At 53.9% G+C, this 24,496-nt stretch overlaps 1 protein-coding gene across 2 annotated transcripts in view; it reads left to right on the forward strand.

Moving 5' to 3' along the window:
* The first annotated feature begins 286 nt into the window (after nt 1–286).
* The window catches only part of TIAM1 (TIAM Rac1 associated GEF 1), a 147,300-nt gene continuing 123,090 nt past the window's right edge, over nt 287–24,496 (forward strand). Inside the window, exon 1 of one of the 2 annotated variants that reach the window (XM_064411177.1) lies at nt 287–445. The gene's annotated coding sequence lies outside the window, so the exon portion shown is untranslated. The remainder of the gene's footprint in view (nt 446–24,496) is intronic. The other variant, XM_064411173.1, reaches the window with a different exon arrangement.

Consider the following 24,496-nt stretch of genomic DNA (forward strand, 5'->3'; position numbering starts at 1 on the left):
GAGGCCCCGGCGCGCGCCGCCGCGCTCCCGCCCCGCGATTGGCCGAGCCCCCGGCGCGCGCCGCGCTCCCGCGCCGCGATTGGCCGAGCCCCCCCCCCCACGCGCGCTCGCCGCCGCGCTCCCGCTCCGCCCCGCCCCTCCCGCGCCCGGCGGCCGCGCGCGCCCCATTGTCGCGCGCGGGGCTCCCCGACTCCAAAGGCCCCGCCGCCGCCGCCCATTGGCCGGCGGGGCCGGGATTGACGGGCGGCTCGGCCAATCGCGGGGCGCCGACCGCGGCGGGCGGGGGGAATCAAGGCGGCGCGCGCCGAGCCGCGGGCGCCCGGCGGGCACCGGGAGCGCTCCCGGGGCGGGCGGCGACCCCCGGAGCGCGGGCACCGCCACCCGCCCGCCGCCAGCCGGACACACACACACCGACCGACACACCGACCGGCCCCGCGCCGTGCAGGTCAGTGCGCCTCCGCTCGCGTCGCCGCCGCGCCGGGGCTCGGCGGGCGGCCCCGTCCCCGCGGCGCTCCCGGGACGTGGCCCCGGGATGGCCGGCAGAGCCCGCTCCAGGCCGGGGTCCGTGGGAATCCCGCAGGGTCCCGGGATGCTCCAGGCCGGGGTCCTTGGGAATCCCGCAGGGTCCCGGGGTGCTCCAGGCCGGGGTCCGTGGGAATCCCGCAGGGTCCCTGGGATGCTCCAGGCGGGGGTCCGTGGGAATCCCGCAGGGTCCCGGGATGCTCCAGGCCGGGGTCCCCGGGATGCTCCAGGCCGGGCACAGCGCGGTCCTTATGGGATGTCGGGAGCAGCGCGTGTTCCCAGCGCTCCCACGCTGGCTCGGGGAGCGCTGGAGAAACTGACGTGTTGTTGCTCGTCAATGTCCCCCCGTTCCCCTTGGTCCCCAGCACGGGGAAACTGACCAGGGCCACGGAGCGGGCAGCGCCCGGGAGTTGTTAATAATGCTGGAATTCCAGCTGAAAAACGTGTTGGAATAAATCGGGGGAGGCTGAGACCTTTGTGGTGGTCAGTTGGGTGCTGTGATTAGAGCATCTTTCCCCCTTCCCGCGTTATTAAAACGCTCCTGTCGTTTTCAATGACCCTTCGGTGCTGCGGTGTAAATTACTGAGCGAGGGCAGACGAGACTCCCTTCACCTGTGCTGTAAGGGCCCAGTCCCACAGAGAGCGAATTCCTGCCCCCCTTCCCGGCTTGGCAGCTCCTGGAGCTGCTCTGCTGTGTCCCCAGTCGTATCCCTGTGCCGTCCCTGGCTGCCCTGCCCTGGAAGAGCCGTGCCAGGTGTTGCTGTGGGATTGCACGGAGCCGCAGGGATGGGACAGTCCCGTGGGGTTCTGGAGGTGTCAGTGACCTTGGCGAGCGTGGCTCCCTCCCAGCTTTTGCCTGCTTTGCCCTTCTGCAGTGGTTTGGGGACCCGGAGGTCCTGCAAGGGGATGGTCACCCCTGCACCTCATCCTGCTTGGGGGAAAAGCCGTGGGGAACGACTGGGGCTGCTTCTTCCCTTCCAGGAATGGTGGAGAGGGAATGCAGCACAGTTGGCTCAGCCCTGGCTGCAGGGAGATCCCTGCCGTTCCCACTTCGGGAGCACTTGATTCCCATGGAGGAAAAAGCCATTTCCAGGGCAGAGCAGCTTGAGCGTGCCCGTTGTGACAGGGATTCTCCCCAAGATGGTTTATCCTGCAGCCTTGCTGCTGTTGCTGCTGCTGTTCTCGCATTAATGACCCAGTTATGCTTCCCTGGATTTTGAAGGCAATGTTCTGAGTCCTTGCACAAACAAACACCCTAACAGGGACTGGCTTCGGGCTCTGGCCCTGCACGATCCAGGTGATGCTGGCTGGGATTTGCCCTGAGGGAGACAAGACGAGCTGCTGTTCGAAGCAGCCTTTTTGGCGTCTCGGGGAGCTCCTGACCCAGGCAGAGCCCAGTGGCTCCTGCCCCGTGTCTGTGCAGGGATTCCCCATGTCCAGCTTGGAAGAGCAAAGCCACTGCTGGGTTTTTTGGTGTTTTCTGGTGCTGTGTGCCCTGCGGTGGTGAGGAGCACTGGGGAGCCCCTGGTTTGGGGGTTCAGTGTGTGTGTAAAAGGGAAGAACCGTGTTTGTGAGTACCAGGCTCTGCTCTCCAGGCCAAGTCCTGCTGCTGTAGTGGGGAGCAGGGTATAAATAGCAGCGCTGGGTTTTGGCCGCTGAATTCAAAGTTATGGTTTCCACAGCAACCAGCACTCGGGCCGAGGTCTGTGTGGGGAACATTTCCCGGGTTTTGAGCAGCCATGTGGCTGGCGTCTGGTGTGCTGCTGTGTCCAGTCCTGCTCCCTGTTGGAGCATCCCCTCCTGCTCCCAGTGCCTGCTCTTGCTGTGCTCCCATCTTCCTGGGAGCAGCAGTAATGTGTTCCCAGCCTTCTCCTGGGCCAGGAGCGTGGGCACCAAATCCCAGTGTCCCTTTGTCTCCCCAGCCCTCCTGTGTTGCTGACACAAGCACAGCCCTGCATCCCTGGTGCATCCCCCAGACTCCCACCCCTGCTTCCCTTACCTGGGGGTGTTATTTCAGCGGCAGGCCCCTGAGCTGGCAGGAAAGCAGAGCTGGGGGCGAGCAGGGGATGTGCCCTTGCCGTGGGAGGAGGCTCGCTTTAATAAATGTTTGTCATACAAATGTGCAGCGCTGCTGAAGTGGTTTCATTTATAGCCGGGGGGCTGATGTATCTGCATGGCTGTGTCCAAGTTACAGTTTCCAGAGCAACTGGAGCAGCTTTGTGTCTTGGAAGACTGTTAACTAAAGCATGAAACGTTATATCAAATTTTCCTTTCTTAAATTCTCTAATCTCGGCTGCTGTTAAAAACACAGCTGTGCTTATCTGAGAATGTGTTTGAAGGACCAAGCAGATCTTCCTCAGGTGTGTACCTCTGCCATGGAAACTGGGATGGGAAATGCCAGCCCCCAAAGCTAATTACACTTTGAGGTAGAGCAAAAGGCACTTTAATTAAAAAAACCCAAATAATCCACAAAAAAAATCCCAGGCAAAGAAAAAAGACAAAAAGGAATGACATGTGCCCTGTTGAGTAGGGGTAATTTTGGACACCACGACATCAGAAAGGTCTCCAGCTGTTGGAGAGTGCCCAAAGGAGGGACACGAGGGTGGGGAAGGCTCTGGAGGGGCCACAGAAGGAGCAGCTGAGCTCCTGGAATGTTCAGCTGGAGGAGAGGAGACTGAGGGGGTCTCACTGGGGTCTGCAGCTCCAGTCTCTGCCCCCTGGGACAGTGGCAGGGAGGGCTGGAGCTGTGCCAGGGAGGTTTGTGTTGGATCCTGGAGGGTGCTGGCCCTGCCCAGGCTCCCCAGGGCACGGGCACGGCCCCACAGAGCTCCAGGAGTGTTTGGACACTGCTCCAGGGATGTCAGGGTGGGATTGCTGGGGTGGATGTGCCGGGCAGGGCTGGATGATCCTTGTGGGGCCCCTCCAGCTCAGGACATTCTGTGGCTCTGTGAGGATGTTCAGGCTCTGTGATCCACTCTCTGTCCAGAACTAAAGACAAAAATACAATCTGGGAAAACGGTGTACAAAGGCTGATGTCAGCTGAAGGCTGGAACAAGAAGGATTGGGGCTCAGGATCCCCTGTACCTGGGGCAGGCATGGTGCCAAAGGCTGGTCTGTTGTTATTATTTTTATTATTTCCTTCTCCTTGCCCTCTCCTCTGGCAGTGTCCTTACCTGAGCAGTAATTTCAAGCCCTTGGCTGTAACAAGGAGTCCCTTTCCCAGTGCAGCTCGGTTAATTTCCGAGCAGCGGGAAGCTCCGTGTTGGTTTCTCCTGGTCCAGTGAGGTGTTGTGTCAGTGACAAGCTGCATTCCCTGGAAATGGACCTGCTGGGTGCCTGTGTTGGTTTGAGCAGTGACGCTGTCAGTGCTTTGCAGGTTTCTTGGGGAAGCTCAGCCGGGAGACTTTAAGTGTTGGCTGGTGTCAAAAGGAGTTAAAAGCCAGTGTCTCAGGGGTGTTCCTCTCTGTTTTTATTAGTAGCCTTCAGCTCAGTGTTCTCCTCTTCACATATTCATGTAGTGTGATGTCCCACTGATGCTGCCCTGCCAGCAGCCCGTGGGCTTTGCTGAATAAAATGGAGGAGGGATTCTTCTCCTACGAGATGCTTCTGGAATGAAACTTAAACCCCAGACCTTGTGATCCTTGGTGTTCTGCCCAGATTAGGGAAACAAAGTGATGGAAACAGCAGCTGGGAGGGAGCTGCAGCACCTTGAGCTCCTCCCTGAGCGGCTTCCAGGGAAGGGGAAGGTTTTTCCTTCTGCGTGCTCAGCCCGGGCTTTGCGATGAGGCAGGGGATCTCAGTCTGGAGCAAGGCTGCAGAGGGCTGTGCTGAGCTTCCTCCAGCGGGGCAGTCTGCCTGCAGCTCTGGCAGGTGGCACAGAGGAGGAGGAGGAGGCTCAGATCGGAGAGGAGAGGGAAGGCAAGGCTGCTCTCTGTGTGCTGTGATGGGGAGGGCACTCCCGAGCACCCCCCTGGGGCAGAGCAGCTCCTGAGGTGCTGTGCTCTCCCCCACACACTGGGATTGAAAAAAACCCCAATTTTAAACTTCTGCCCTTCCATCTAGGCAAAGTACCAACTTTGGGCGAGGGCTTGTGCTGGCTGAAAACAGTAATTTCCCCTCCCAGTGGGGAAACCTTTCTCCTGGCGGCAGCAAATCTGTGTTTTTGAGTTGTGCAGCCCGGGGACACCTCTGGCCAGGGTTACCTTGTGCGTGAGAGGATTCTCTGCTGCATCACAGCCTCTGGCACGCCTCTGTGCCTGTTTTCCCCTTCATATGCGCTCTGCCTGAGATTAGTGCAGTTTTCCTCCTCGTGGATAAATAATTTAAACACCTGGACTGATTAAGTGTGTGCATCTCAGCTCAGAACAGTCGTGACTTCTCTTTATTTCTTTCTTTATTTATTTAAATTCCGAGACTGCCTTTCCTGAAGAAGATTCAAAGCGACTGAAAATAGCTTCATCACAGACACATCAAGCATCGCTGGGGGATCGCTGCTCTCGTGGCAGGGATCCTGACAGTGTACATTTGCCTCCCCATTAACAACATCCCATTGAACGCCCAAGGCTTTATTGACAGCTCGTTTGCTTTGCCTAATTGTGTGCCTTGCTGCGGGGCAGGACTGCCGTCCCTGAGGAGCCACATCCCTGCTCTCCCAGCCCCGCAAACCAAGCACCTGAAGAGAGGAATCTTTCCCCTGCTGTGACCCTCTCCTGCTGCCTCAGCCAGCGCTCAGGCTGCCTGACAAAAGCGCTGTCAGACGACTGGAGTTTCCTCTCCCTTTGTTGTCAAAAAGTGCTCTCGGAGCTACCTTTATGGAGCAGCGGAATGTCTCCGGGCTGCAGTTAAACCACAGCTGGAAAGCATCTCTCATCTCTCACTCCAAACGTCTTCTAGCTGGAGATGTAAAACCTCGTGCCAGAAAGCTGCACTGGAATTCCTTTGCCCACGATTTTTCCTGCTACACCAGCGCTCCGCTGCAAGAGCAGGAATGCCCTGACTGCCTGTGTCTTGCCTGTCTGATCTGCAGGAGCAAGTGTGCAGACAGCCAGCAGCCTTAGCAGAGTTTTCCTTGGCATTTGGGTATTTTTATTCTCCACTTCCCCTTTTATAAATATATTTTTGTTTAATTTTTGTGTTTTACAGTGGCCTGGTAGATTTGTCAAGGCTTCAGCCTCCTTCAGCAGCAGTGCTCAGCCAGACACACAGCTCCCAGCAAGCCAGGGCAATTCCTGCTGGGATCCAGTCCCTGCTTGTCCCTGGGACCCAGGCAGCTCGTGTTGTTTCAGGTTATCCCATACCCAGTGTATCCATCACACTTTGCCCCTTCCGAGGCCAATCTCAGCCTGGCTTGGGGAGGAATGGCCTCTCCATCCTCCACTGAACTCTGCTGGGGTTTTCCGTGGACGCTGCTGCCCTCAGTCTCCAGCAGGCCTTGGACAAAAATCTTCTCCCTTGGACAAAAATCTTCTCCCTGCGTGTTCAGCCTGGCTCAGTTGGGCTGCACCGGCCCCTCACCTCAGCTTGCTTATGGGAATTGTGTCTGAATCCCTGAGTCCTGCTTCCTGACCACCCAGCCAGCGAGATCCCGGGGTTTCTGTGCTCCGTGGAACTTCCATGAAAGCCCAAATTCATGCCCCACCTGCGTTTCTGCATTCCTGCCGGCAGGACTTGCTGGAGGCCTCCATCTGTGGCTTGTTCCTTCTGCAGGAGCCTTGCCTGATGTCTGGGCAGGTGTGATGCAGTTGCAGAGGCACTTTAAAACCTGCAGGGAGGGCTGAGTGCAGTTAACTTTTCCACTTAGCCCGATGGCACCACAACATTTGATTTTCTGTGCTTGTGGTCCAGAGGGTTTGGTGTCTGTCATCCAGGAGCTGTCAGTGATGGCCGTGGACTGAAACACAACGAGTTCACCTCAACCTGAGGAAAAACTTCTGTCCATGGAGGGGCAGAGCCCTGGAACAGCTGCTCAGCTGTCTCCATCTCTGGAGACATCCCAAATTCCTGTGCCACCTGCTCCAGGTGACCCTCCCTTGGCAGCAGGGTTGGCTGGGTGATCTCCAGAGGTTCCAGCCATCCCAGGACTCTGTGAACTTAAATCCCGGCTTGTTTCTGCTGCACTTGGCCTGGCCATCCCTGTGTCCTGGGAGAGCCACGCTGACACCCCGGCAGGAGTGGCAGTGAGGTCAGTGGCTCTGGGATTTCCCACAAAACTTGGTTTATTCTGTGAGTTCACCCCTTTGCTCAGGGGGGGCTGCGAGGAAGGCACTGGAGCTGACAGAATCACCTGCCAGCTTAATGAAACGCACAGCTAAATGGGTATAAACGCACCAGGCGAGAGAGTTGTTTTTGTACAAATCTCCTTTTGTCTCCGCTCCTTTGCCGAGGCTCCCGGGATGCAAAGATCCCTGTGCGAAAATAAGGTGAGCAATTAGCACGGATTGATCTGGGGCTCCCCGCGGCTTGGGACCAGCTCGCCGAGGCTCAGCCTGGCCCTGGGTGCAGTTCCAGCAGAAATTGATTGCCTTTTGTCTCTTGCGTGCATCGCTCTCCCTTAAAGCACTAATGAAATCCCCTCACTAATGAACAGGATGTTCCATTAAACGGGCATTCAGCTCCTAATCGGTAACAAGTGGCTTTTTAGGATCCCTCTGCCTCCCCAGCTCCCTGCTTTGCTGGGTACACAGGGCGGGATTTTCCTCTTGGTTTGTAGGGCTGTGAGTGGAGAGCAGGAGCTGTGTGTCCCTTCCTGTGTCCCTCTTTGCAGAGTTATTTTGCGTGGCCTGGCCGGGTTTTTGTGTGTTTCGCCTTTGGTAGCAATTACTGCTGCCTGCATTTGTGGCTGGCAGTGCAGAACAAAGCTGGTTTGTGTGCTGGCCAGCAGGAATTGTTGACAATTGATAATGCTGGAGACCTCTCATTGTGGCCGGGATCTGAATTGTACCAACTTCTGCTGAACCCAAATTACAGAGTTTTAATTTTAGCTCCCGTGTTTGGAATATTTCCCTTTCCTCTGGTAGTAAAGCAAAGAAAAAAAATGAGTGTTTGAGGTCTTTCCTAAACCTGCCGTGTGAGACACAGAGCTGAAGTGTCACAAAACCTGCCAGAATTTCTATTCTTGCCCTTGTCAGCTCTCAGCCCGCGTTGGTAACACAGAGTTATTGTGTCCCACGGGGTGTTAAACTCATTCCCTGCCTGTTCCAATCTGTTCTCTCCGTGTTAGGTGGAACATTGTGAGTAAGAGGGACTTGCTGGGGGTTCTGCATGTCCAGTTACTGGAGCAGCTCATGCACCATGAACCATTCAAACCCCAGCCCCAGGAGCTGGATGGGACCCCCAGTGTGGGAGCCTTGGCTGAGAATCTGCTTTTCTTGGAGCTTTGGATGGAGCCACCGGTGTTACCTGGGCGTTTTCCAATTTCTTTTCTCTTCCAGTTTCCCCGAGGAGGATGGTTTGAACAGGAGTGTGTCATTTGGGGGGTTCAGGTTGGGCATCAGCAGGGTTCCTTCCCAGAAGGATCAGACGTGGGAAGGGATGTCCAGGAAGGCAGGATGGCCTGGATGTGGCACTCAGGGCTGTGGCAAGGTGGGGATCAGACACAGGTCAGATTCCCTGGCCTGGGAGGGCTCTTCCAGCCTGGATGATTCTGTGGTTTACAAATGTCTGAGAGCCTGGGAGTGATGAGGAGATTAAGTAATGGATTAATTGTGATTATTGCACAGGAACCCTCCTGATGTGCCTGTCCTCCCTCAAAGGGTTTATTCTGTGAGTTCTGTTTTGCTTTGGGCAATTATTTGTTGGCAATGCACGTTTTTTGTCCCTGTGTCCCAAATTAAAGCTGTTTGGCTTGCAGCTCGGAATTGGTGTGAAATTCCTGCTCCTCTTCCACACGTGGAAATTGTTTGTTGGCAGCATGTGATTTCGGGGGAGTGTTCTGATTTGCATCACGGGAAGGCTTCAGAAGACAGGAGAATAAAAGGACAGTTTTCCTTTGGCCACTTGGAGGTGTTTGGGGCAGGATTTGGGGTGAGCTCAAGCTGAGCTTCTTGTGCAGCTCCCCCTTCCTGTGAAGGCATTCTGGATTTTCTTCCACTCTGAACTACATCTGTATTTCTGTATTTGCAATATCAGGGTACTAAACAGTGCCAGACCTTTCTGTGCTAGGCATGAGGACAGACCTTACTGACACTTCCCCAAAATGCTCCCCCAGCTTCCAGTGGTGTGCATTTTGGGGGGGATTTTCCAGCCTGTTTGTGTTTAGCAGCTTTATTTTTGTTTTTCCCAGAGGGAGACTCTCCCTTGGTTTTTAGCAGTGGTTTTTGAGGACTGCATGGGTCTCTCCCTGGGCAATATGAGGTTGAAAATGGGCAGATGGCATCGTGTCTGTGAGGTGTGTGTTGTGTGAGGCTCGGGTGGTGCTGGCCAGCAGGCAGCTGATGGCCACAGCCATGCTCCGGGTGGCTGGGCTTGGTTTGCTTGCTTTATTTATTTACTTTAATGTGTGTGTGGCTGAGGTGAGGGGTGAATGAAGTGCAGTGTAAAAGCCCCTGCAGCCTGGCCTTGGGCACTGCCAGGATCCAGGGGCAGCCACAGCTGCTCTGGGTACCCTGGGCCAGGGCCTGCCCACCCTCACAGGGAGGAATTCCTTCCCCATTTATATTATATTGTGATTGATACATATAATATCAAATATTTTTATATATACTTAATAATAATATTCAGGAATATATAGCAATAGTTATACATTATATATATTATAGGTAATACATAGATATAATATTCTATAATGAATATATTTAAAATATATTCTATATATAATATTATATATATATATATATATATTATATATATATATATGTATATATAAAAAAATATTATTCCCCCTGTCCTTGTCACTGGCAAAGACAGCAAATAGCTCTCCCACAGGGAGGGAAAGAAGTGCCCCAAGCTCTCAGAAGCAGAGCAGACCCTGTAAAACAAATCCTGTGGGTAAGGGCACTCCTGACTCAAGCCAGGGTGGGAAATGTTTTATAACCGAGTGCCAAAAGAGGCTCCCCCTCCCTTCCCTTCCTGGAAAGGAAGGGAAAGCACCCCTCAGAGGGACCCCGGGCTCTGATGGATGAGCTGAGTGCATTTTTGTGGCAGGAGTCATCTCCTGGCCTCAGCCCCTCTCCATCCCTCCAGGCTTTACCTGCCCCACTGCCCCAGCTCCCTGGTGTTCCTGTTTCACAGCACCAAACTTGCTCCAGCCCCAGGGGGCTCCTGGGGCACAGGGACGTGGCTCTGGGGACCTGGACCTTCAGGCACTGCTGCTGGGAGGGGAGCAGTGCCCTTGCTGGGAGCTCTGCTGGCCCTGGCCCCTCCACTCTGGGCTCCTGCCCTGGCCCTCTGTCCCTGCAGAGCTCAGACCTGGAGCCTGGGCTTGCTCTGGGACCCTCCCGCTGCCTTGGACTGTTCCATTCCCATGGAGCACGTCAAAAGTCCTTTTTTTTTTTTTTTTTTTTTTTTTTTCTGTCAGTGCTTTCTCCCTTGCCTCCTTTTGCCCTGCAGTGGGAGCAGGAGAGGCAGCAGCAAAGGGCACTGAGCCCTGTGCTTGAAACCCAACTCTCAGCTTGGTGTAGCTGTAGGGAGCACATCCATCGTTTTTTTTCTGCACAAAACCAAATTTTCCTTGAAGAGAAATCATGCTTCAAGTTGTTCCTTGTGCTGGAAGTGTGGAAGGACATCCTTGATCCTGGCCTGACCTCTTTGCCCCATCCTGGGGTGGGGGGCAAAGCCAAGGGGATGTGGATGGAGAAGAAAGAGGAAAGGATGTTTTTCCAGAAGGACTGGAGCTCTGGTGTGCTGCAGGGCTGGCAGCAGAGCTTTGCTGAGAGCCTGTAGGATCCAAATCCTGCAGAGGAGGCGGGGGCACCCTGGTGGGAATCCTCCTGTGGGGAACTGGGGCTGGCAGGACACGAAATGCCTGGGAGATGTGCCTGCTGCAGATGCTCCAGGTCTCTGGAATTCTGGACAAGCAAGCCTCGTGCACAGGGAGGAAATTCATCCCTGTCCTCGTGGGCAGGGGAGGGAGTGAGCCTCGGGATAGAATGGGAGCAGCTTGGGCTCTCAGATGATCCCAAATCCGTGTTGACAGGAGGAACGTATGGATTTCTTGCCTGGTGGCTCATGTGCAGCAGCTCAGGCAGACAGGGACCTGTGTGCCCCCTTGGGCCAGCAGGAGTGAATCCTTTGGGAGCAGGGAAGGGGTGCTGTGCCCCCTTCACGTGGAGGGCTTTGTCAGCACCCCTTTGTGAGTGGGGACCTTGGGAAGGCACGAGTGTGCTCTGTGCCCCTGCTTGTGCAGGGAAACCTGGGCTGGAATGGGGGAACAGTGGCACCAGTGATGGCTCAGAATCCTGTCCATGGTGGGCACCGGTCTCTCTTCAGGCTACCCAAAAAGAATATAGCCCTTCTGCCAAGCTGGAGCTGGGAATTTTTGTGGTTTTTTGTACTTTTGAAAGGTTTGCAAGGAAGAAATGAGAGTCTGAGAGTTACCCAGGGGTGCTGCCCTGCCTGGGGTCTGCAGGGTGCTTTCCCAGCACCAGTGGTGGTGTGCTGATGCTGAGTGTCTCTCCATCCACTGAATTATTCTCTTGATCTCAGCTGTCATTGTACTTCAGTGCTGAACCTGCATCCTCTGGAGAGCTGTGCCCAAAATGGAAAAGCCTGTGCTTGGCTGGTTCTAGGTCTGCACTGGGCTTTGTGAGAAGGAATTATTTAATCACCAAAACCCCAGGGAAGGGCTGGAGCTGTGCCAGGGCAGGTTTAGGTTGGATTTAGGGAAAGGTTCTTCCCCAGAGGGTGCTGGCACTGCCCAGGCTCCCCAGGGAATGGGCATGGCCCCACAGAGCTCCAGGAGTGGGATTTGGGGAGTCTGTGCAGGAACAGGGTGGCACTGGATGGTCCCTGTGGGGCCCCTCCAGCTCAGGAGTTTGTGGTAAGTGATTACAGAAATACAGAGGCACGTGGGGACTCAAGGAGCCGGGAGTGTTCTCCCTCAGCTTGGGCTGGCAATTCTGGGTTACCCCTCAGCGTGGATAGAAAGAACAAGTTTTCCCGAGAGGAGGATTCTGTGTCAAAAAACAAAATCAAAACAAACCCCAGACCCCCCACTTTTAAAAAATTCATTTCTATTCTGTCTGTGCCCTTAGTCACCCCTTTGATACAGGGGACACAGAGCTGTCACCCCATCCAAGTGCCCAATGCAAACGTGCAGCATTCTCCCAGCACATCCTTCCTTCCTTCCCTCCCCAGCACTTTTAGTGCAGGAGGTGGTGGGAGGAACTGTGTGTGAAGCTCCTTATCTGCCTGAGAGAAAGTGTCTGGAGCTGTTTGTGCTCAGGGGCAGGCACTGCACCTCCTTCTGTGTCCCTGTGCAGGAGCAGCTTCTCTCCTCTGGGGTGCAGGGTGCTTTGGGCTTTCCTCTTGCTCTGCAGCAGTGCAGAATGGGAAGATGACAGAAGTACAGGAAAGGAGGGGCAGTTATGTGGTGTGTGCTGTTTTCTGCTTCCCTGCACAAGGTGCCTGTGCCCTTCCTTCCGTATTTTTAATTACCTGTTGGAGAGAAGTCTTTAACCAAGAGCAGACAGCCAAGTGCTGCTGGACTGGGCTCGTTTTTGGGGCATTAGGGGTTTGTGTCCTGGAGGTGCTGGGCTCAGAGCTGTCTCCAGATCTCTCTGGCATGTGCCACTGCGTGTTTCAAGGTGGCTGCTGCTGGTTTGGCTGGTGAGAGGCTGGGAGGGAGGGCTGGGGTGCCTCAGAGGCTGCTCCTTGCTGGGATCACTCCGTGTGCCACCAAACACCTCCTGGCTTGGCAGGACACCTGAGATCCATGCAGCTCCTCTGGCTTGCCAGCAAAGCTCAATCCAGCCCTAAATCTTGTCTTTCCAGCTGGGTATGGCACTGTCACTCCCCCCTGGATGCTTGCCTTTAAAATTATGTCAGCTCCGTGCAAAAAGATAATTTCTGCCCTTCCAAGCTTTTGAAAGAGATTCAATCAATTTGTCTTCTGCTAACCTGTGCCAGTGTTTTCTCTGTTTGAAATACTATCTCTCCTAGCTGAGATGAAAATTTCCCATTCTCATTTAACTTTAGAACATTCTAAAATCCAGGGCCTGAAAGCGTGCCAGAGTGGAGCTGTTCTGTGTAACTGCTTTTTGCAGAATAAGATGTAACTTGTAGAAATGGTGTTTCAGGGGATTGGAACACTGATAGTGATCTCTCCATCCATACAGCTGAAATCACAGCGATGTCAGAGTGATTGTCAGACCTTAGGTTTTTCCTTTCAGATCTGTTAAAGGCTGGTTCTGCTCTTTGGGTCTGTTTTCATCTCCCTTTCTCCTTATCACAGTGCTGCTGCCACTTACTCTGCCCTCTTTGTACTTGGCATGCAATACCTGCTCCCACTCCAGAGGCCTAAAGTAAACATGCTGCTATTTTGGTTCAAGCAGTGTCTCTAGCTGTGTTTTTTGTATTTTTATTTGAGGTGAATATAACCCAGCATGGCCCTCAGTATTTATTTGTGCTCAAGTGGTGGCCAGCCCGTGACCCCAAGGGCAGCGTGCTTGAGCATTTCATGTACAATAGTGCCTGCCTCACAAAGAAAACACTGAAAAGAAAATAAATCCAAGCCTAGCCAGGAGGCTGTGAGCATCACAGAGTGCTGTGACCCTGCCAGGGGCTGTCAGCTCCCTGTCTCACTGGATAATGGGAATAAAGAGGCAGTTCTGGTCAGTGGGACTTCTCCTGGTCCCTGGCATGTGGCTGCTGCTGCAGGTGTGGCCCCAGCCCCAGGCAGGGCACAGGGGCTCCAGGCAGCCCTGTGATGTGGGTTTGCACAGCCCAGGGTGTCCCTGTGCCCCTGCTCTCCACGGGGCTCCTGCTGCAGAAGGAAATGGGTTTGGGTTTTTGTCCTCACCTTATTGCTGCTGGTGATCCCTTGAGTTCTGGAGGGCTGGTCCTAGAAAGAGGCTGCTGAGCTTCCTTAAAATAGCTAATTAAGTGTGTATTTAAGCTTGTGTGTGTTAGAAGGAGCCAGCCTGGCTGTAATAGGATTGCTGTGGCTCGTTTTAATTGTGCTGATCTGACCCGTGTGGATGCCTCAGTGCAGGACAGCGTTTGGGAGCAGACCTGCAGCCAGACCAACCCTTCCCAGAGTCACAGAATCCAGGATGGGACAGGCTGAAGGGACCACAGTGGGTCACTGGTGCCACCTCCCTGCTCCAGCAGGGCCATCCCAGAGCTCAGGGCACAGGAACCTGTCCTGAGGGGTCTGGGATATCCCCAGGGAGGGGGATCCACACCTCTCTGGGCTCTGCTCAGGGCTGTGGCTCATCCTGGGCTGAGCAGAGGCAGGATCCCCCCCTGACCTGCTGGGAATGCTGTCCCCATCCCTGTCTGGCTTTGCTGATCCTGTGGCTGACTGGGGATAGATCCTTTTGCTCAAAGAGAGCCAGCAGAGAGAACATTCCTGCTGCTGCTCCTCCCTGCTGGCTCTGCCTGCTTGGCACTGCAGGTGACCCTCACTGGGGGCACTGAGAACACTCCTGCATAAATATTTGAAGTCAGGGTTACTCATGCATCCAGCATTGAGTTTGATTTATTTATTTGCTGCAGTGGTAAGAGCAGAGGAGCTGAACTCTCGGAAGTGCAGGGGAAGCCCTGCCTGCAGACTCCTTGTGTGCTTCCAGCACAGGGGTCTCGAGTCTGAGCTGGGCAGCTGTGGCAGGAGTTTATTTTTATTTCTTCCCGGGGCCTTCCTTCAGGATGTTTCCTTTTAGCAAAGAATTAAAAGGGTTTTAGTTTGTTAAACATTCCTTATGTAACCTCCAAAATGTATTCTAAGCAGAAGTCTGCTTTTTTTTTCTCTTTTTCTTTCCTGCTGAAGTAGCAGGACAAGTCTTTGGTGGGAGGTTGTTGCTCTGCTTTGTGCCTCTTGTGGCTCTGCAGAATTGCTGTGGGAATTCCCACTGGAAGTGATTTAGGTGCTGTTTCATGTCAAACCTTTGCTGGGCTGCAGACAAAGTTGTCCTCACTGTTAAATTCCTCCTCCACAGGCAAGGAGATCAGGAGTAGCCCCTAATTAGAGCAGGGAGGCTCGTGTGACATCCCACTGACAGGAGAAGCTTTTGGCTCCTTCCCTGGGAAAGCAGCCTGCCTCTGGGGCTGCTGCCTGCTGAGGGAGGGTCCAAAAATCCCCCCTGCCATTTAAGCAGTATGAAAAAATGCAATAACCTGGTGTTTTCTCCTTTGGGGCTTAGATCGAGCTTTTGCTGCGACAGTGTCACAAACTGGGGAGGAAAAATATGAATAAATGAATATGTCAAAGCTCCCAAACCCCACTGCCTCTGAGCCCTTCCCTGCAGAAGAATTTGATTTTACTGGCTTGTTCTAAGCCTTGGCTGCTGAGCCCCTTTCAAATCAGAGGTGCTGCTGAAACCGGCCTGCTAAAGGAGGGGAGTTCTGCTGCTGACTTTGCTGGGTGTGAGGGAATCCCTTTTTTCCTCACTGCCAATGGATTGCTATCAGGTCTCTTCTTCTGGAAAAAGGTTTGCTTCAAAAGGCTTGAGGTATAAATTCTCTGTCTGATATTTGCCTTGAATGGGTAGCACTGCTAAAAAATTAATGGAGTGCAATAGCCTGGATGATGATTGTGCCTCTGATGTGAAGCAATTTTATATTCTTCTTTTCTTTTTAATTGCCTGCTGCACTTTCTTCTTAACTATCTGTATATCTATCTCATTTTTCTTTTTTCCTGTGTGTGCAGTTCCCTGGGATCCTGGTGATCATTGCTGGGTTAGCAATTCAGCCTGGCACGGTGTGACTGGGGCACCTTTGATGTTTGTGCTGACAGCCCCAGGCAGCTCGGGATGCTTCAGCCGCGTGGAAATGCAGCTGAAATAAGAAGTTTGTAAACCTGAGGAGTTTCCTGGAGTGGGGGTGACAGGGATTTCCACTGCCAGGGCTCGGGAGGGGGTGCCCAGTCTGGGAAGTGCCCGCAGGAGCTCCCCCACTTCTCCCAGCTCATGTGCACGTGTGGATTTTTCCAGGGGGAAATCAGGAGGGGGCAGAGCAGTGTTTTATGTCATTTTACTCTGGAGCAGTGTTTTATGTCACTTTGCAGCAGTGTTTATTTCCCCTGGGCAAAACCAAATGGTGAATCCCTTGCAGAGATGGCAAAGAAACATTAATTGCTGTGGCATATTCTCCTCTTTGGCTCGACTCGTGCCATTTTAAAAGCGTTTTCCATAGCTTGGATTTGTTTGTGTGGGAAGTCAGTTACATAATTAAAGCAAATCCTGTTCTATGATTCTATGTTTTTCAGCCAAATGTTTTCCCTTAAATTAGTGGGTGAAAAAGAGGAGTGTCTTTGTCGAAGTTTTTATCTCTTTTGAAGCTTTTTTCGTGTACTCTTCCTAATGGGCATTTCCCAATATTATTCTTTGTAATTGTTCTGTGCTCACTGTCTGCCCTGGTTTGAAAAGGCTCGTTAGGAAGCACAGCCCTTGATGCCCAGCTCGGAGTGGTATTTATGAGGTGTGAGGTGCCCTCAGTGGCGTGAGGGGGGTTTGCAGGAGGTGTTTCTGCTGCTTTGGGTCCTGCTGCGAGTGGAAGTTGTTCTGATGAGGAAATTGCTGCTTTCCTGCCTGCACGCTCCAGACTCGTGTGCTGGTGCTGCTGGGATGTGTCTGGGACTGTCAGGACACGGGTGGCTTTTCCTGGAGCAGAGCCTGGGGCAGGAATGAGGTTCAGACCCTGCAGGGAGCTCGGGGGCTCTGATCCACTTGGGGCTGTCTGCTGTGAAGTGGAACAGCAAATGTGCACACAAAATCCAGGAGCTGGGCACGGTGCCCCCTGCTCACCCTTCCCAAAGGCTCGGGGATGCCAGGGCGGGTGTGGGATGGTGTGGCAGCTCTGGGAGGCTGCAGCCCCATTGGGTTTGTGGGGTGGGAGCAGAGGTGAGCGTGTGTGTGCCAGGAGAGGGGTCTGGTTCAAGGCAGGCTTCACAAAACAGTGTGGGAGCATCTCCTTTCTGGCAGTGTCTTTCTCCTGGGTGTCTGGGCCATGCTGTAACTCCTGAGGTGTTCAGGGAGAGGTTTTCCTGCAAATCACAGCAGAGCTGCCTTTGGAGGGGCCCTCGGCTGCCTCGGTGTGGGAGGATGTGCAGTGAGAGTGGGAGGTGCACCTCAGCTCACTCCTCACCCACCCTTCCTTGTTGTGGACTGACGTGATGCTGAATCGTGGAATCATTCATGTTGGGAAGGACCTCCAGGATCATCAAATCCAGCCTGTGCCCAATGGCCACCTTGTCCCCAGCCCAGAGCTCTGAGTGCCACACCAGGAATTCCTTGGGCACCCCCAGGATGGGCACTCCGAACCTCCCTGGGCAGTTCCAAGGCCTGAGCACCCTCTCCATGGGGAAATTCCTGCTGGTGCCCAGCCTGATCCTCCCCTGGCTGAGGCTGTTCCCTCTTGTCCTGTCGCTGTCCCCTCCTGTCAGGAGCTGTGCAGAGCCACAAAGTCCCCCCTGAGCCTCCTTTTCTCCAGGCTGAGCCCCTTCCCAGCTCCCTCAGCCTCTCCTCCTCAGACTAAGCCCTCTGGACCCTTCACAGCTTCGCTGCCCTTCCCTGGGCTCAACTTGAGCTGGATCTTTAAGTTTCCATTCATTCCACCCGAAATGCAAGGGTTTTGTTGAGCTCCCCTGTGACAGCGAGCACTGGAACACCAACCTCGCCTGGGGCACCTGCTGAGCTCCTACGCTGGTGTGGAAGTGCAGCACTTGGGCTGGCACAGCCTGAGCTGGGAGGGAGGGTGGGACTGTGTGGATGTACTGCAGGGAGCAAGCCCTGGGTTCTCCTGTTCCACAGGAGCTCATTTCTTGTGTCTGCAGGGAATTGGGAAGGGCTCCCTCTCACTGTGCTCACGGGGCAGCCAGCCCTCAGAGCTGACCTGGGCTCCCGTGGAGCTGAAGGCATGAATCAGGGCCTGGGAGAGTGGATCCCTGTTGGAATGCACAGGAATGCCCCATCCTGGTGTGTCAGGCTCTCACCAGGGGGCTGGAGTCACACACACACACCGCGGGCTGGTGGCCAGGGGCGCGCCAGGAGGAGGGACCAGACGGAGCAGTTCTTCTTGTTCCTGCTATCCACGCTCTCCATCTCTCCAGAGCCTGCTTTTCCAGCAGCAGACATGCCTGTGCTGTTCCTTGGCACGGTGGGTTTGCCTTGCCAGTCCCGAGAGGATCCTCTGGGGTGCTGCAAGGAGCCTCCCCCTGTTTCCTGTGTGAGGAAAGCTTGGCACAGGCACCCACTCAGCCCTCACTGGCTGCTCCAAGGATTTTTGGGGGGATCTTGCCCTGTACTTGGTGCATCATTATCTTTGGCTGCTCAGAAGCAGAAAGGTCACCTACATGAGCCATTCTTCCTTGCTGAGTTTCAGCATGACCATTACCCTTCCTGCAGTCTGCCCGCCCTGCTGAGCACGGCAACGTGTGGGACACGGCTCTTTCCTGGGCCCTTTGAGTAACTGTGGACAGACCATCTTTCACCATCTCCTCACCCTAAAATCCCTGCTTTGCATTTGGCAAACCAGAGCTGGCTGTAAGGGGAAAAGATCCCAGCTCTTGTGTTGGATTCTGCTCCTGAGTGCATCCTGGGCTGTCAGGGATGGGGAGGAGCTGCCTTTGGAGTGACCACAGAATCACCCCCACCACCAATTCCAGTGCTCCTTTGCCACTGAAACGAGAAGCAAAATTCATTTTCACAATCTTTCTTTGGAGCAAGCACTGGTGGCTGTGGTGGCACGGCTGAGCTCAGGGGTGGTGTTGAGCCACAGCTTGCTCATCCCATTCCTTCCCCAGCCCCTCGAGTGGGCTCTGCCTCGTGTCCAGTGCAGGGCCATCTGTTTTCCTGTGTGTTCCCTCTTCCCTGGCAGCCTGATCCCAGTGGAAAGGTGAGGTTGCACACATGGAGCAGCTCCTTTGTTCTCAGCTTGTTTGCCAGCAGAGGAGCCAAGTGACAAAAGGAGTGTTGGGGTTTTGCTGTCCTGAAAATGTGCTCCTAATGCAAAGTGCTGGGGACTGTTGACAGCTGAGCTGAGGGACGCCTGAATTTTGGGGTTAGTTTGGAACCTAAGACATAAAGGTCTCTTGCACTGGGCCTGAGCAGCCTTTAAAAGATGCTGATATCTGTATTTTGAGCTGACACAGATTTCACTGTGTGGTTCCTCAGCGTGCCTGCCAGAGACCCCCATCCCCCACGTCCCCCTGATCCGTGCAGGGCTGTCGCTGCCATCCTGGTTTTCAGTGCTATCTCCTTCTGCACTGTAAATGGTAATTTGATTTCCGCATTTGCAGGCCTTAATTAATTATGAATAAAATCATTTGTATGAATTTTAGAGCTGAAGGCTGGTGGATTAATGGCTCTTTGGGAACCAGAGGTCTCTTCAGCAGAGGAGTGGCTGTGCCAGCACTGCTGCTTCTGTCCCGTGTGCATCCCTGACACAAAAGGACTTCTGCTGTCTGTGCCCCGGTGTTTGTCCGTGTGCAGACACACGGCACTGCCCTGCTCTCCCCTCTCATCCTCCTCAGGCTCAGGTGTTGCACTCCAGGCCCAAAAGGGGTTTGTTTTCTTTTCCTGGAAGCCTTGCTCCGGAGCGAGCAGCGCACTCCTGCTCCCAGCAGTTTGGCTTGGCAGGGTTCCTGCTCTGGGCTGTCTCCAGCCCTTCCTGTGCAGCACCGGGGCAGGCTCAGCACTGCCAGCAGCCTCCCCAGAGCCCTGCTGCTGTGCTGCCTCCTGTGCCGGGCTTTGTCTCGGGTTCCAGTCCCCCGGGCTGGGCACGGGTCGGGGTTGCGCAAAGCTGTCTGCAGGGCACATTGCCTTCAGCAGCTCCAGGAGTTTTTTGGATTTTTAACTTCCCCGGGTCAGCTGGAGGTGATGGGATCGTGTTGCCTGCAGTGACAGAGTTTTGTGCTGCACAGCTCCTGGTTTTATTCCCACCCTAAACCCACCCGGCCCCAGGAGCAGCGGCAAAACCGAGCGGGGCTGAGGTTTCCATTCCAGGGCCCTCTGGTTTTGGGTCACTTCCTCCTGCTTAATCGTTTCTTTTCCAAGCTAATAATTTCGTGGCAGCCTCTTGGTCCTTATACTTCTCTGCATGTTGTCCCTGGCTATCATCCTGCTGTCCAGATCTTTCTCTCTGTGTTTACAAAATTGTGCTTGGTACTCATAAAACATTGGTGCTGTAGCCTGGGCTCATCTTTGGTGAGAAGATGATTTGTGACTGGAGAAAAGAGGCGCAAGCTGGAGGCCTGTGCAGTCTGGGTGATGCACCCCGGTACTTTATGGAATCAGAGAATCACAGACTGCTTTGGGGTGGAAGGGGTGTGAAAGATCACCTGGTTCCACCCTGCTGCCTTGGGCAGGAGCCTCCCACTAGCCCAGGTTGCCCCAAGCCCTGTCCAGCCTGGCCTTGGACACGTTAGGTTGTGCTTAAGTTTTCTTGAGGGTTTAAAGACAAACTTTTAAAAAGCCCCAAACCCCAAAAAAGCATGTTTGCATCAATGTATTGAACTGGAAGCAGTGGATGCAAACAAGAACGTGTTGAGCCACTGGAGTTCCCCCTCTGGATGTGGCCACAGCCTCCTGCTGCAGTGCTCAGCTGCTTGGGAAGCTGATCCCAAAGTCTGGTTTACCCTGGTCACACCAGTGACTCCAGCTGTGCCCAGGGCCCACACCACCAGCTTATAGTTAAAGGAAGAAAAGGCAGAAAAAGCAGAACCTTGGCGTTTTCCTGTTCCTTGCCAATCCTGATTTTTTTTGTTCAGTTCTGCCTTTACAGTTCATGTGGTTGCTCAGTCTTGCTTGTGTGAATGTGTACATTTTAGCTGCTGGTTTCCACAGGATAGAAATGGGTGGTTTTTTAGTTTTCTGTAGCTAATCGTGTCACACCACAGTGGCTGTGCATGAGAGGGTGATACAGCAGGAGGAGGTTGCCCTGAGATTATGTAACACAGCAAGTGTTGCCCTTGCTTGGAATGTTCCCAAAGAAAGGAAAAAGAGGGAAAACCGGAGGTAGGTGGCCCAGGGAGGACTGTGGATGTTGCACTCAGTTTGCCAGAAGGGTAAAAGTCCTGAGGTCCCTTCAAAGAGAAGGGACCAGAAAAAATCCAAAGGATCATGGTGGGCACGAGAGCCCCAGGCTGTTGAAGGGAGCAGCAGAAGGAATTTGGGCAGAGCTGGGAAAGGAGGGTTGAGGGGTGACAGGGATGCAGAAACATGGGCTGGACAGTTTCTACCCTCACCAGATTAATTCTGCCTGATGATTTTTAATCATTGGTCTCTGGGAGTCCCTGCCCTCCTGCCAGGTGACATTGCCATTAGGAGCCTGGGAGGTGTGTGAACCTCAGGGCTGCTCTGAAGGGCTCTCAGAGGTGCCAAGGTGTCATTGCTGAGTGAAACTGTGTAAAATTGTCATTTTACACCGTGGGTAGGGGTGTGGGTGAGCCTCCCTTGCTGCAGACGAGACCGGTCCCCATTAGTCTCAATCCTCACTCTGTTGACTTTTGGCCATTTCTTAACCAGCTTTAAGGAGTATCTGGAGCAAAAAGGGGTCGCCTAGCAACGAGGGCGGCCGGAGAATGGGTCAGTGATTAACAATTCTGTCTAATGAAGGTTAAAAATGCAGGGCAGCCTGTGCCGTCCTGGCCGGAATGCCTCAGCGCTCCCACCTGAGCTTGCTGCTGGTGGGAAGGAAATTTATACCAGCTGTGGCTCTGACCTCATGGACACAGCGATTCAAGGCCTGAAACCAGACCAAAGTCTCTTTCCTTACCGATATCTCACCAAAAAAAGCATTAAATACCCTTTGGATGAGTAACACGGGCATGGTCTGTGTTTGATGTGTGTTTTTTCCCAAGGCTCCAGGCTTTCCCCTGGCCGTGTGACTTTGCAAACAAACAGAAATAGATCTGCACAGGAGTGTGGGAAATGTGTGGAGAATATGGAGTCTGTAGAGCAGAAATGGGGAAGGACACTGGTTTCTGGTTCTGGTCACCTGTGTGAGTGTTGGTGCACTGTTCCTCCAAGCAAGCAAATGACCAATGCCATGGGAGCTTGATGAATGTATTCTTCTGGGTCTTATTTGTGATAAAATAAGTGATTCTTTTCCTGAGTCCCTGGTGATGCTTTGGTTTCTGGATGAGGAGGTCCCTGGCAGCTTTTTCTCTTGCACAGAGTAGAAAAGGAGGTGACTGGGCTGTGATTTCATTTACCCCCATAGATGTCCCAGCGCTGCCCATGGCTGCAGGAGCATGCAGTGGGAATATCCATCACCAGGGCAGCCCTGCATCTGTTGGATGTGATACCGGGGTTGTTCTGCCAAGTCATTTGCTTTCATTGTCTAATCAATCCCTCAGGTCTCTTGCCTGTTTGCCTCTTTGTTGAATTAACCCCTCTTTTCAGCCCTATCCCCCAGTCATCATCCTGCTCTCAGAGGTGAGGATCAGCTGACAGTGCAGTCACGGGCAGCAGTGTGTTCCAGAGCCCTGGCTGAAGGTGATTTATATTCCTGAGCACTCATCTCCCATCACCGTCCCAAGCTGACAATGTCAGCTCTCTTCCTTCACTCCTCTGACCATTTTTCCCCCTCCCCTGCTCCCGCTGAATAGACTTATTCCCTGCCAACTGAAATAATGCATATTTTAAAGATGCCTTTCACTCTGATATTACTCATCACCCTCCTCACCTCCCACCACTGGTCCAGGAGGAAAATCATCTTAATGCCCCTTTCCACAGGAGTCAGATGATGTCTTAATGAATGCTTTCCTTGCTTGGGTTTGGTCATTAAACACACTCTGCCACCGTTGGCTCTTTATGGCTTCAGCCTAAGTAAAATCCATATGTGGGACTGCAGAGGCTTTCAGGTGTCATTAGGGCTCATTAATATGCAGAGCAGTGCCAGGCAGGAGAGGCTGCTGGGGTAGGCAGTATCCATCATCTGCTGCAGGATAGCTGCAGGTCAGCAGAAAGGGGGTGCAGGGGCTGGACTGGGGCCAGGATTCCTCACTGGTGTACCCGGGGAGTGTGGGGTGGGATGGGGAGGGAAGAGGCACCCCTGAGCAGCTTGGGGTTCCTTCCATCCTCCTTCTGCAGTGCTGGTCTGCAGCATCCTTTGGGTCCTGTAGCTCTCGCAGTCACTCCAATGACTCCTCACCACTGAGAGGCTCTGCCCAAACTTGATAGCTTGGACTGCATTTGGATGAATTGAATTAATACCCACTTTCAGGCTATCTACTGCCTGCTTCCACAGGCCAAAGGGGTTTTTTTCCTTCCTCCTGCCTTCTTCATTAGCATCTTCATTTCTGCCTTACGAGCCTTTCCCTGGTTTTCCTTGTTAGTTTGCCACCAGGGATGGATTTCTTCACCCACCACCCAGGCAGGGGCTTGCAGGGGGAGCCCTGGCACCTTTGTGGTGGCACTTGAGTGACTTTGGTGACTTTGTGGGTGCAGCCGGGGCTGCCTGGGGGTGCCTGTGATGGTGGTCTCCTATTTACCTGTGGCTGTAGGTTTTCCTGGGATGCAGGGAGAGCTTTCTGCCTTGCTTTCCTTGCTCTGCAGGCCTGGGAGCATCAGGGGTGTTTCCTGTGGTCTGTTGTGGCTCAGCAAGGAAGGCAGACCAGCTGAGCAAGGATTTGTCTATCTCCTCTTTATTTAAAGAGTGTTTCTCCACCTTGCAAAGTTCAAAAGATGGTTCTCTGCGTGCTGGTTGCTGATACCAGACAGGCTGGAAATGTGAGTGGGTATGTTAATGCTGCTCCTGGCCCTCGTGGCATCCACCTCTGAAAAACAGGAAGGGTTTTAGTGTGCTCGGCCTGGGAGCTTTGATTTGAAATGAATACTGTCAGCCATGTGGAGCAGATGATGAATTACACTGGGAAACGTGGTTTGGTTTCCAGCAGCATTGCTGGGGTCGTGCCACAGCCCCAGGAGAAGCAGAGCCATTGGAAATGCAGGTGTTTGCCCTCTGCTGTGCTGCTCCTGAGCCACCTGGGCTGCTGGGAGCTGTCCCTGCCCGGGCAGGGGCTGGAGCTGGCTGGGTCTGTCCCCTTCTGAGCTGGCATTCTGTGCTCCCAGGCTGTTCCCGTGGCTGGTTGGGGCTCCAGGTGAAGCTGCTGCCCGTGCAGTGACCCCTGCTCCCCAGGGGCACCAGCATGGAGGGGGCAGGAGCTGCCACATCATCCCACGGGGCCTTTCCCCAGGTGGAATCACAGAGTTATTGAGGCTGGAAAACACCTCTGAGGCCATCCAGTCCGAGCTGTGCCTGATCCCCACCTTGTCCCCAGCCCAGGGCACTGAGTGCCACCTCCAGGCATTCCTGGGACACCTCCAGGGATGGGCACTCCAAACCTCCCTGGGCAGCCCCTTTCCACTGTTTAAAACCCTTTTCCAGGAGGGTTTTCCTTTTCCTTCCCTGCTGCTGTCCACCCTGGCCCAGCCTGAGGCTGTTCCCTCTCCTCCTGCCCCTGTTCCCCCCCAGCTGTCCCCTCCTGTCAGGAGCTGTGCAGAGCCACAAGGGCCCCCCTGAGCCTCCTTCTCTCCAGGCTGAGCCCCTTCCCAGCTCCCTCAGCCCCTCCTGGGGCTCCAGCCCCTTCCCCAGCTCCTGGACACATTCCAGCCCCCCAGGTCCCTCCTGGAGTGAGAAGCCCCTGGGCTCCTGCTTTTGGGATTTTTTTTTTTTCTCAAAAAATGGGGAAAAAAAAGTTGCTGGTTGTTTTATATGCTCATGAAAAGCAATGGCAGTTGGTGGGTAAAAGGGAGATAGCAAATGTAACCCAGTGTAAGCTCTAATGTGTTTGTAGATAAAAACCAAGCTGACATGTTTCTGTGCTGGAGATTTATAATCTAATCATTCCTTTACTTGCTCGGCAGGGGCTGGAGCA

Source organism: Passer domesticus, chromosome 2, assembly GCF_036417665.1.
Source record: "Passer domesticus isolate bPasDom1 chromosome 2, bPasDom1.hap1, whole genome shotgun sequence".
Classification (NCBI taxonomy): Eukaryota; Metazoa; Chordata; class Aves; order Passeriformes; family Passeridae; genus Passer; species Passer domesticus.